The 12,154-nt window shown below is 45.4% G+C and overlaps 1 protein-coding gene across 5 annotated transcripts in view; it reads right to left on the bottom strand.

The window, feature by feature from the left end:
* The window catches only part of CHID1 (chitinase domain containing 1), a 288,134-nt gene that overhangs the window by 269,167 nt on the left and 6,813 nt on the right, over positions 1–12,154 (bottom strand). For 2 of the 5 annotated variants that reach the window (XM_054028550.1, XM_054028546.1), the window contains exon 1: positions 7,632–7,716. The exons of 1 other annotated variant lie outside the window; for it this stretch is intronic. The gene's annotated coding sequence lies outside the window, so the exon portion shown is untranslated. Of the gene's footprint in view, positions 1–7,431; positions 7,453–7,631; positions 7,730–12,154 lie in introns of those variants that run through there. 2 more of the 5 variants (XM_054028549.1, XM_054028548.1) reach the window with 2 other exon arrangements.

Raw genomic sequence — 12,154 nt, forward strand, 5'->3', positions numbered from 1 at the left:
CACTAAGAGAAGCCTTTACAGTCACCCATGTTTATAAAATGGATATCAGAAAATTTTGACTGGAGGAAATGGGAGACACCCTCAAGTGGCTAGTAGTTTCTTGGCAGAGAGTGCTGGACTTTGAAAGACAAAACAGCATCCAACTTCTGTTTTAATCACTATTGTCCATTTAGTTTTTTAGCCATGCTACAAATAGATATACAAGAGTACTTCTGATTGGGGAAGCACTTTAACTTTGTAACAGGTTGAGGAAAAAAATAAAACCCTGCTATGTTTACACAGAGAATTTTTTATTTTGTCATGTTTCAAAAACAAAGCAAGTTCACAAAAGTGTCTATGGCCCAGCCTGAGGGTGAAATGCTGCCTCCAGACCCCTACAATGGAATCCACTGCCCCATGCGTTTCTTGTAGCAGTAGGGGAAAACCTATCCAAATTCAGGTTTTAATTTCTGGTGAACTTAGCCTGCAAGTTTCAAGTCAACCAAGGGAGATACGGGTTTAACAAACAAATATGAGTGTGTGCATTTATTCTTAATATCTGAATTGTCACACTCAAGCTTCTTGCAAGTCAATGATGCAACACAGTGGTGGCACATTATGGGCACTTGGGGATTAAAAAAAGTAAGTATCTTTTCCAAGCTCAAGATGATGGGTTACTTGAACCAGAACTGAACAGAACTGTCCTATCCACAGACCACATAACATTGAATATCAAGTTATTCTTTACACTCATAACAAATATAATCAAAGAGAGGTTGGAGGAAAAGTTGTCTTTTACCCAGTTGGGCTGGTTTTCCTCTGTGTAATTCCCTCAAGTGGTCACTGAGGAAACCAAGTAGTCAAGGGATGAGGAGTAATAAGATGACATTAATTTAATTAAAAACTGGTTAAGGGATGGAGGTATAAATGACCAGTTTTCAACATTAAAAAAAAAGAGAGAGACTAGGAGCAGGATACAAGGATTTATATTAGGAACAGTCTTTAATTATGAAGAAATAACAACTGTTCTATAGTCAAGTTAAACTGACTTTCATAAAACTGAGATCCCACAAAAATCAGCTTCTTCATACATTATGCCCCAAAATTCACATTTTAATCACAAAGTAAATTTTGTACAGGTTTGAACAGTTTTTTGAAATGGCATTTAATAAAATCTCTACTATTCACTTTGAAGACTAACTTTTATTGGCTCACACCTCCAAGACTGCTATGCTTACAGACCTCAAGTTGGTTTTGTTGACCTTGTTGAGAAGTGTGTTTTAGTATTTCAGGATTAGAAGAATATTAGATGTTAACAGGGTGTAGATACCTCCACACAAAAGATAGGCAATGAAGTTGTTAAGAGGCTCGAAAGGAGTACTCAATGAGTAGTGAAATGCTGGGGGCGAGTCGAAAATGTCTCCTTCCCTGGGAGAAAACAGGGTCAATAAACTAACCATCTTGTTTACAAAAGAGAACTATTACAGTAACAAGTAAATTAGGATTGCTTGTCCCCCTCGTGTGTCCCCCGCCCCATCTGAAGAAAGCCGCTCTTTACTTCTACTTCTCTGTTTTAATTTGGCTAAAAAAAGCCTCACACCTCCAAACACTAGTCCAATGCAGAGAAGCTCTCCAAGGTGTGAGTGTGGAGAAATGTTTGCAGATGTAGCATATATCTGCACTACAATTGGATGGGAGGGGGCAGAGGTGATTTCAGTACATGGAGCCATACCCAAACTAGCTTTAATCTGGCTAGTGCAAGTACCAATAGCAATGAAGCCACAGCAGCACAGAGGGCCTGCATACGTACTGGGGCAGCCAGCCCACTTTGAACTCTGGGCTGCCACAACTTCACTGCTATTGGTACTTGCACCACCTAGATTAAAGCTAGCTCAGGTACATCTTTATGTACGGCAATCATGCTGCCAATTGCAGTGAAGACATACCCTTAGAGTGACATGACGTAGTATTTGTTTGTCTTCCCACTTCCTATTACTTGGAGCTATGGACCCAGGCTACTCCTACAGCTATTTTGTAAGTACAAAGCAAAATTTAAGTTACTAAGAAAAAAATTATAAAGTTAAGTGACCTGCTGCTGACTCCAGACTGTGTTGCTGCAGCTTCTGAATTGAGCCAGAAATAGATTAGCTGTATTAATTATGCTATTGCAATGGTGTTTTGAGATTTTCCTTTGATAAACGGAATCCTTTCCTTGGGGTAATGATGATGCTCAAAACCTTGTAGCATTAAGCCCCATGATTTTAAGGTCCAATCAGCGATTCAAGCTAGGAACAGCTAGTGCAGGGGTAGGCAACCCTTCGGCACATACGCTGATTTTCAGTGGCTCTCACACTGCCTGAGTCCTGGCCACCGGGCCGGGGGGGCTCTGCATTTTAATTTAAATTTTAAATGAAGCTTCTTAAACATTTTAAAAACCTTATTTACTTTACATACAACAATAGTTTAGTTAGATATTATAGACTTATAGAACGAAACCTAAAAACATTAAAATGTATTACTGGCACACGAAACCTTAAATTAGAGCGAATAAATGAAGACTCGGCACACCACTTCTGAAAGGTTGCCGACCCCTGAGCTAACGCATGTGCAACAGTAACATCAAGTCAACCACAAGCCAGCATGCCAGTGCATCGTCAACATTCCCTGTGCAACTTGTACAAGTAGTGGCTGTTCATAATGTAAGCCACACACAAGACTTAATTAAGTCCTTAATCCAAAATTATTTTATAAAGTAACTACAGAAGGAACAGAAGGGAAGATGGGAGGCTGGAGAGCTAAGGGGTTGAGCTAAGATAGTTTCCATACTTGCAAACATTTGTTTTCTTATTAAAGTCCAGTCAAGGATCAGATCCATAATAAAGAATCCATGCCCCAGAGAGGTCTCAACCTACATGTCGGTCAGGACACAATGGGTAGATGAAACAGACAAGCAGAGTGAAGGTGGGTGAGGAAGATGTGGCAAGAGTCTGGCAAAAAGCATTTGCCTAATCTATGCTAGACAGAAGCCATTTGTATGCCACATGGCAAAAATGGGTTTAAAGAAGGATTAAGAGAGGATAAGGTGAAAGCTTTATGAATTTTGACAAGAAGCTTCCCTACACCAGGCAACCTGGAAGAAAACAAAAGTGCATGAGGGTGAAGCTGGCAGTGGTAGAGCAAAGATGGGGATGGAGAACTCAGTAGATCTGATCTGGTTGTGCTAAACAGTGAAGGACCTCAGAGGCAAAGGCAAAGATAAATTTGATGCAGTAGAGGGGAAGCCAGAGGAAGGATGCAGAGGGAGTGGTGATCCTGGGGTCACAAGCCAGAAAAGTGATCTTAGCAGCAGTGTTTTGAATAAACTAAGGAGGCAGTGTGACTGGCATCAAGGCAAGAGCAGATTTCAGTAGTCAAGAAGGTATGAGACGAAGGCCTTGAACAAAAGATCAAGTCTTAGAAATACTGTGGGCCTCAGGAAGCTCAGTGAGGAGCTCCTGAAAAAGCCCACCCTCTGCAGGCCTAGGCTGATTGGGGTCAACCAACATCCCTACAATATATAAAAAGCTGATGGGGTCTGGGGTCAACCAACATCCCTACAATATATAAAAAGCCGATGGGGTCTGCAGTTGCCATCCCTGCAAGCCGTAGAGCAGCAGTTCTCAAACTGTGGGTCACGACCCCATTTTAATAGGGTCGCCAAGGCTGGTGTTAGATTTGCTGGGGCCAAACCCCCAGGCCTTCAGCCCTGGGTGACAGGGCTCAGGTTACAGGCCAGCGCCTGGGGATGAAGCCCCTGGGCTCCGGCTTTGGCCTCCCAGCCTGGGGCAGCGGAGCTCGGGTTTTGGCTTTGGTCCCCCCTCCTGGGGTCGTGTAGTAATTTTTGTTGTCAGAAGGGGGTCATGGTTCAATGAAGTTTGAGAACCCCTGCCGTAGAGGCTGCCAATCAACCTTCCCTCCTACTAGCTAAAGGCAAACCATTAACCTCTGTGCACTGAGCTAGAAGCACAACTCTTTTCCCAAGCTTGCCCCTCAACAGTACCCTCATTCTCAGATTCTTTACAATAAGACACCAAAACCTCCCTAAAGCCTTCTTTTTGATAGCAGAGGAGGAAGAGCACCATGTTTAAACTCATGGGAGGAGGTTCCTAGGTAAAATGGTGATGAGGACCGTTTTAGTTCCTAGATAGTTAATGCAAATCTGTGAAAACTATAGACCAAATACTGACTCTACCAGAAGCTGACAAACATTGATCTGAAAACGTTCGCTACTAGTTTCAATATTTGGAACAATTTCTCAGCAATAGCACTTTAACTGGTGAAGATAGCAAGTTCCAAAGAAACAAACAGAAAAACCCTTGCGGAACAGCAGTCAGATATCAAATGTATTATGAAAAGTGTTCAGACTGCAGCACTTTGTCACATCCAAACATATGATATCCACATACCAACTTCATATTCAAGAGCAAATGTTTATTGAATGTAGAAGGCATTTTATTGCTGGACCAGAGGTCTGCAAATAGCAGTTCAACTGACAGCCAGTATTGGAACCTTCTTTTTTAATATTTTGTTATTTGGCTACAGCAATTTTGTAAAAGTCGACTAAGATAGCTCAGTAGTAGTGACACTCCAAGTGTTGAAAAATTCATTAACTGAGCTATAAATGCTTTTTTTAAAAAACCTAAAACTGAACAGCACATGTTTTCCAGCAAAGCTGTAGCTTTGTAAAACCGATGTAATCAATGATGTAAGTCAGCATTTCTCAAACTGGGGTCTGCAAGGCTACTCCAGGGGGTCCACGGGCCCCACTGATCAACTCAACTCCTCCCCCTCCCTCCCAGCACCTCCTGCATGCCAAGGAACAGCTGTTCAGTGGCGTGCAGGAGGCACTAGGAGGGAGGGGGAGGAGCAGGGACAGGGCACACTCCGGGGAGGGGACAGCGGGGAAGAGGTGGAACAGGGGTGGGAAAAGGTGGGGGCACAGCTTTGGGGGGAGAGGGGAGTGGTGGCAGAGCCTGGGACTAAGCGGGGCAGGGAGCTTAGGTGTCCACAAAATTTTTTAAATCTAAAAGGGGGTTCTCAGGTTGCTAAAGCTTGAGAACTGCTGATTTAAGTTGTTCTCCCTGCCTGAAAAGCCTCTTTCAAATTTGTCTGCAGCAAACTTCTCCCAAGATTCCAGATTGAGAAGGGCACAAAGAGGATTAAAACCCAAAGTTCAACAAACTCAGCAGTGAGGTTTTCCTATATTGCATGCCACTGTAGTATTCAAATGAGATCTAACACCCCTTAGGCCTTTCCCTGTATTCAAAGTTGCTCCAGTTTAACTAAATCGGTTCAAAACACCTTTAGTTAAACTGATGCAAAACTAGACGCTAATTGGAGTTCAATTTGGGTTTCAGTAAATCACTATAAACCAGGTTTAAGTTGAATTAAGAGTGTCCACACAGGGTTTTGCACTGTTTTAACTAATTTGGTTTATTACACTTATTTTGAAGAAGTGCAACTCTGGATATAAATGGGGCCTTTAAGATGTTAGTTCTGTCATGACATGGTGGTCAGTACAATTAACTCCATTTCCCATGATTCCAACACTCAGTAAGCTTTAATATGTTTATCTTCCAAGAATTGTATGTTTGAGTTTGAAACTTGCATTCATCTTTGAGACTCTATTGAAGAAATAACAGATGTCCTGAACAAGGACAAGATAATCAGATGTAATTTACTAGACCAAACACTGAAGGTGTATTGTCAATATAATTCATATTGAAAAGGACAGCAAGAAACAATAACAGGTTAGAGTAAAAACTGAAATACTCTTTAAAATCCACTTTACTTATATGGTACAATTAATGCTCTATGTTTACTTTCAGCATTTCACTTTGCTTCAGAGAATTACTCCAATATAGGCAAGATATTTGAAAACAAATGGATAATGGAGTTATACTTATTAAACAAATAAGTTGCCCACAAGTGTTTGTTTTTTTTTAAAGCCAAGTTTCCATTTAAGTTTAAAGAAACATTTACAACACTTGTGGTAATACTCTTAAATGGGTTTACAAAACACGATGACTAGAAGTGTTTATAAATTTAAATTCAGATGAAAGGTTTGTTTAAGATTCCATATTGGGCCTACTTCTAGTTGCTAGTGCCTCCAGTTATCCCCCCAAAATGGCACCCTTTTCTGACAATTCCCAAATAAGGAAATGTTGCCCTAAGAACTTGCATATTGTTTGCAGCTTTATTTGTTAGCTGAATAAGTAGTAATCCGATTATCTACTGGTCATCAAATACAAAAATATTTACAAACCTCAGAGTGAGGAGGCACTGTGGCTACTTGCTACCTAAAAAATGAAAGTGGCGGTTAAACTTTCTTGGGAGGGGTGAAATAGTCAGAAAGCTCTACTGACCATGAGCAGCGTAGCAGCTTTGGTAGAGAGTAGACCCAGGAACCCGCAGATGGGACACTAAACAGAAAGAGTTCTGACTTATTACAGAGAACTCTTTTCTAGGTGTCTGGCTAGTAGGTCTGACCAACATGCTCGGAGTCCAACTGACTGCCATATTTAGGGTCAGGAAGGAATTTTTCCCTGGAGTCAGATTAGCAGATTTTTCCTCCTTCCACTGCAGCATTTTGGGAGGTGAGTGGGTCACTTGCTGGTTTAAACTAGAGTGAATGGTGAATTCGCTGTAACTTGAAGTCTTTAAAGCAAAATTCCAGGATTTGAGTAACTTGGGCAGAGGTTATACGCTTACAACAGGAGTGAGTGAGTGAGGTTCTAGGGCAGAGATCGGCAACCTTTGGCACACAGCCTGCCAGGGTAAGCACCCTGGCAGGCCGGGCTGGTTTACCTGCTGCGTCCGCACATTCGGACGATCGCGGCTCCCATTGGCCGCGGTTCGCCGTCCCAGGCCAATGGGGGCTGAGGGATGTGCTGGCCCCCGCTTCCCGCTGCCCCCATTGGCCTGGAGTAAACCAAGGCCAAAGGGAGCCGCGATTGGCTAAACCTGCGGATGTGGCAGATAAACAAACCGGCCCGGCACACCAGGGTGCTTACCCTGGCAGGCCACAGGTTGCCGATCCCTGTTCTGGGGTTTGCAACGGGGCAGACTGCAGGACCATGATGGTCCCTTCTGGCCTTAAAATCCAGAACACCAAAGCAGCAGGGTGACACCCACAGCCACCCCTCCAATTAATTACCACCACCACCACCTCCTCTTGGTGGAGGCACAACCCCAGGGCTGTTGAGGGCTATCCCCACAGGTCCACTGTGGGAAGAGGCCACCAGCCACTGGATAAGGGGGAGAAGGAGAAACACCAGCCACCCTGCCCCAGCATTTCTCCACCATGCTTGGGCAGCAGAGGAGACATTCAGAGAAATTATTAACCGGGAGGGAGGGGAAACTGAGGAGGAGGCTCCACCTCCCTCAGCCACCGCTATGGGCAGAGGTGCTGACCCAAACGAAGGGGAAGAGCCCGACACCGACACCGCGCGGGACAGGCCAGCCGCGCGCGCCCGAGCTGGGGAGCAGCCTCCAGAGCCGGAGCTTGGTCCCGCCCGCCTGGCGCTCGCTCGCTCTCCCCGCCGCGGCAGACAGGCTGGCGCAATCGCCGCCGTGACGCGAGTCCCCACCCCGGCCGCCCACCCGGCTGTTACCCCGGCCGCTGCTGTTGCTGCCGCCTGCTTCCCTCCGCAACCCGGACTCGGAAGTGGAAGCGGGCGGGGAGGGCCTACCCCAGCGCTCGCCTTTTAAAGCAGCCGCCCACGCTCCCTGCGCCGGGGACAGGAGCTGCCAGCGGTGCTCCGACCACCGCACAACAAATGGATAAAGAGCCTGCGGGGGCACGGGAAAGCAAGGGGGCGGGGGGGGGGGGGGGGGGTTCAACTGTTCTATTAAAGATCCCGCCTCCTGCAGTGCGTTTTCCTTGCCCACAAGCAGGGGAGCCCTGCAGCTGCTAATGGGGCTTTCTAGCTTTAGCTCCTGCCTGGCAGCGTCCTTTGCAGCCTGCATGACCCGGTCTCGTTCTACACACACAGCGGGACTTTCCCGGGGCTGACAGCCTCCCCTCCTGCAGGTCAGGGATGCAGGGGCCACTGCTGTCCTGCTTCTCCCAGGCGACTCTCGCAGATGAACGGGCAGGGCAGAGCGTTCACTGGGGAAATTAGTTTGATTTCATCAGCTTTCCCGCCCTTCATAATGGCAGTAGGCCAGGGGTGGCCAACCTATGGCTCCTGAACCACGCTTCAGAAGTTAATACAGTAACTCCTCACTTAAAGTCATCCTGGTTAGCATTTAATTGCTGATCAATTAGGGAACATGCTCATTTAAAGTTGTGCAATGCTCCCTTCTAAAGTCGTTTGGCAGTCACCTGCTTTGTCCACTGCTTGCAGGAAGAGCAGCCCATTGCAGCTAGCTGGTGGGGGCTTGGAACCAGGGTGGACCGGCAGCCCCCACATCAGCTCCCTGCTCCCCTAAATTCCCTGTGCTGCAGCAGCCCAGCAGGCTATGAATCTGCAGTTCAGCTGTTCCTCCCCCAACTGCCATGTGCTGCTCCTGCCCTCTGCCTTGCTCCCAGAGACTCCTGCTTGCGGGGAAGAGGGGGCTAATGTCAGGGTGTCCCCCTGCTCCTGCACCCCGCTTACCCCTTCTCCATATAAAGCAGGAAGGGGACACAGATGGAGAGAGACAGAGATCTTGGGGCAGCAGCTGCTGTCCCAACTTCCTGATCCACTTAAAAAGACAATGCACTTAAGAGTGGGTCAGTTTACTTAAAGGGGCAGTGTGCATCTCTTTCTCTCTCCCACACACAAGGTGTGTGTCTGTCTCTGTCTGCTATGCTGTCTCCCCTCCCTCTTGTTAGTGGTGCCTTGATGAGAGGCTTCATTAACAACAATGTATTACCCCTAAGGGCTCAGCCGAGTACTAGTTCATCATTTAGCAGCAAGGCATTCCCTGGAAAATATCCCTCCCTCTTCCACCCTCTAACTTCACCACCTCAACCAAGCTTCACAATCATCATAGCTGTGAACAGTATTAAATTGTTTGTTTAAAACGTATACGGTGTGTATATATATATAATATATATAGTTTTTTGTCTGGTGAAAAAAATTTCCCTGGAACCTAACCCCCCCCTATTTACATTAATTCTTATGGGGAAATTGGATTCGCTTAACATTGTTACACTTAAAGTTGCATTTTTCAGGAACATAACTACAACGTTAAGCGAGGAGTTACTGTACTGAACTTCCTCAATGGGCACACACCACTACACCCAAAAGGAGCCCTTTTTGACCCCAAGAAAAAGGCAGTCTGAATGCAGCAACCAGCCTCCCCAGGAAAGGATTTTTACCTATGATCCCTAGGGTCAAAGAACTGTGCTTCTTCTTCAGCTAAGCCACCATATGAGCACATAGCTCTGTGTGTACAAACAAGAGAGTTCTTGAGGAATTAATAGCTCCCATACATACAAATAGTCTGTAAGCCAATATTAAAGCTTTTGTAATGCAATAAATTGGGAAATATTTCTAACCTGGTCCTTGGTACTGCTCAATAGTTGAGCTTAGGGGCAGTCCAGTGATATATTTTTGATGAGATTCACAGCCTTATTTTCCCTGCTTCTTTACAAAAGTGTCATAAGAATCTGAAAACGACAAAAACAGATACTTTTTTATGGGCTATATCAGCGGTAGGCAACCTATGGCACCCGTGCCAAAGGCGGCACGTGAGCTGATTTTCAGTGGCACTCACACTGGCCAGGTGTTTACTCCAGACAACAAAAAAGTACAGTACAAATTGATCATCACAGAGGGTCAACTGATAACCAGAACAGCATTACAAGATGCCCTTCATTCATAAGCGAGATTCATAGCAACCACGATTGTTATGAGAAGAGCCTCTTGGCTCCATCTGTCTCAGTGGTTCCCAAACTTTAACAGCCCGCGAACCCCTTTCACTAAATTGTGAAATCTCATGAACCTCCTCCTAAAAATGAATATTTCCAGGGATTTAAGTTTAAATTTCCTCAGTGTGATGGATGCATTTGCTTTGCTCTGCATAGCTCTTGGAAGTCCGGAACCAGTGGAGAAAGATAGAGTCTCAGGTCTGGTTCAGCGCTGGGGTTCAGGCTGCCGGCTCCCCCGCTGACTGGGCAGGGCTCGGGCTGCCAGCCCCAACTGCCCTGCCCCACTCTCCCTGGGACTCGGGCTGTTTGCCCTGCAACCGGGTCCCACCTGCTGCCTCCAATGCCCGGGGTCCTCTGGCTGCCATTAGTGAAATTTTTCTGGCAAACCCTCTGTAACATTCTGCGAACCCCACTTTGGTAACCACTGATCTATCTGGATTCCCAAAGCCAGTACGGTTGACCAGAGAGGACTTATCATTTGAGGGATCCAAACTTTTTGCAGACAAAACAGATGAGTTTTTACACACTCTTAAGGATTTGAGGGTGACATTGCGATCTCTGGGCATCCACGCACCTAAGATCAAAAGATGACAGGGCTGTTATCAAGCCCGTCAAAGATTCTGACCCCCTCCGTACGCACAACACAATAGATACTACGACCATCAGGGTCAGAAACAGAAAACCTTGAGGAAACAGCAATCTGCTCCCTCGAATACTACCTCTTAGCCATTAACTTCCAGACAACCAATTTGAAGCCCTGGTTGAGGGCCCCATAACCCCTTCTCTTTCAATGCTGGAACCATCTACAACTTGCAAAACATTTGGAGATGGCCTTATTTCCATTTTACCTGATCTGGCATAGTATTACAACAGACAGATGGGTATTAGAAATTATCAAAACTGGTTACTCCATCCCCCTTACTTCCAAACCCCCTACTCACCCCCTGTCAGGTTTCCCTCCCCACTCTGAACTCTGGGGTACAGATGTGGGGACCCGCATGAAAGACCCCCTAAGCTTATATTCCATCAGCTTAGGTTAAAACTTCCCCAAGGCACAAATTCCTTTCCTTGTCCTTGGATGGTATTGCTGCCACCACCAAGTGATTTAAACAAACATTCAGGAATGGGGCCACTTGGAGCCCTGTCCCCCCTAAAATATCCCCCAAAGCCTCTTCTCCCCCTTTCTTGGGGGGGCTTGAGAATAATATACCAACCAATAGGTTAACAAACTGAGCACAGACCAAATTCCTGGTTTTTAGGACACTGAAAATCAATCAGGTCCTTAAAAGAAGAATGTTATTTTAAAAAAAAAAAGGGTAAAAGAATCACACCTGCAAAATTAGGGTGGAAGATAACTTTACAGGGTAAATAAAAAGATTTAAAACCCAGAGGATTCCCCTATGATTCTGCTTCCTAGTTACAAAACAAGAATAAAATTCCCTCTTGGCATAGGGAAAATTCACAAGCTAAAACAAAAGATAATCTAACGCATTTCCTTGCTATTACAATTTTTGTAATCTTGGATGCTTATTTCAGGTAGGGTTTTAGGAGATGTTTTTTTCCTGCCCTGGTCCCTCTCTGTCCGAGAACAACAAAGAGAGCACAAACCAAAACCTTCCCTCACCGATTTGAAAGGATCTTCTTCCCTTATTGGTCCTTTTGGTCCGGTGCCAACCAGGTTATTTGAGCTTCTTAACCCCTTACAGGTAAAGGAGGGATTTTATGCTACCCTTAGCGGTATGTTTGACACCCCCCTTTCCCGTCCATCTTCAGAGACCCCTCTCATAAACATCTACTGTGAGAAGAGGTAACCCACTTCATATATCTTGGAGCAGTAGAACCTGTACTATCCGAGTATAGAGGGAATGGGTTCTATTCCCACTATTTTCTCACACAGAAAAAAACAGGAGGTTGGAGACCTATCCTTGACCTACGGCGACTCAACAAATATATGAAAAAACAGCGATTCAAAATGGTCACACTAGGCACCATAAACCCAGCGTTAGGAAGGGGGGACTGGTTCTCAGCCCTCAACCTACTGGATGCATATTTTCATATATCCATCCATTCATTCATCCCTCACATCGAAAATTTCTACGATTTGCAATAGGACAGGACCATTTCAAATACAAAATTCTACCCTTCCGCCTCTCCACTGCACCTTGGGAATTCTCAAAGGTATTAGCCGTAGTAGCTGCCAATCTATGCAGGGAGGGGAATCATGATATTTTCTTACTTGGATGACTGTCTGCTGAAAGCACCAACACTACAGGCAGC

This window comes from Malaclemys terrapin, chromosome 4 (genome assembly GCF_027887155.1).
Source record: "Malaclemys terrapin pileata isolate rMalTer1 chromosome 4, rMalTer1.hap1, whole genome shotgun sequence".
NCBI classification, from domain to species: domain Eukaryota; kingdom Metazoa; phylum Chordata; order Testudines; family Emydidae; genus Malaclemys; species Malaclemys terrapin.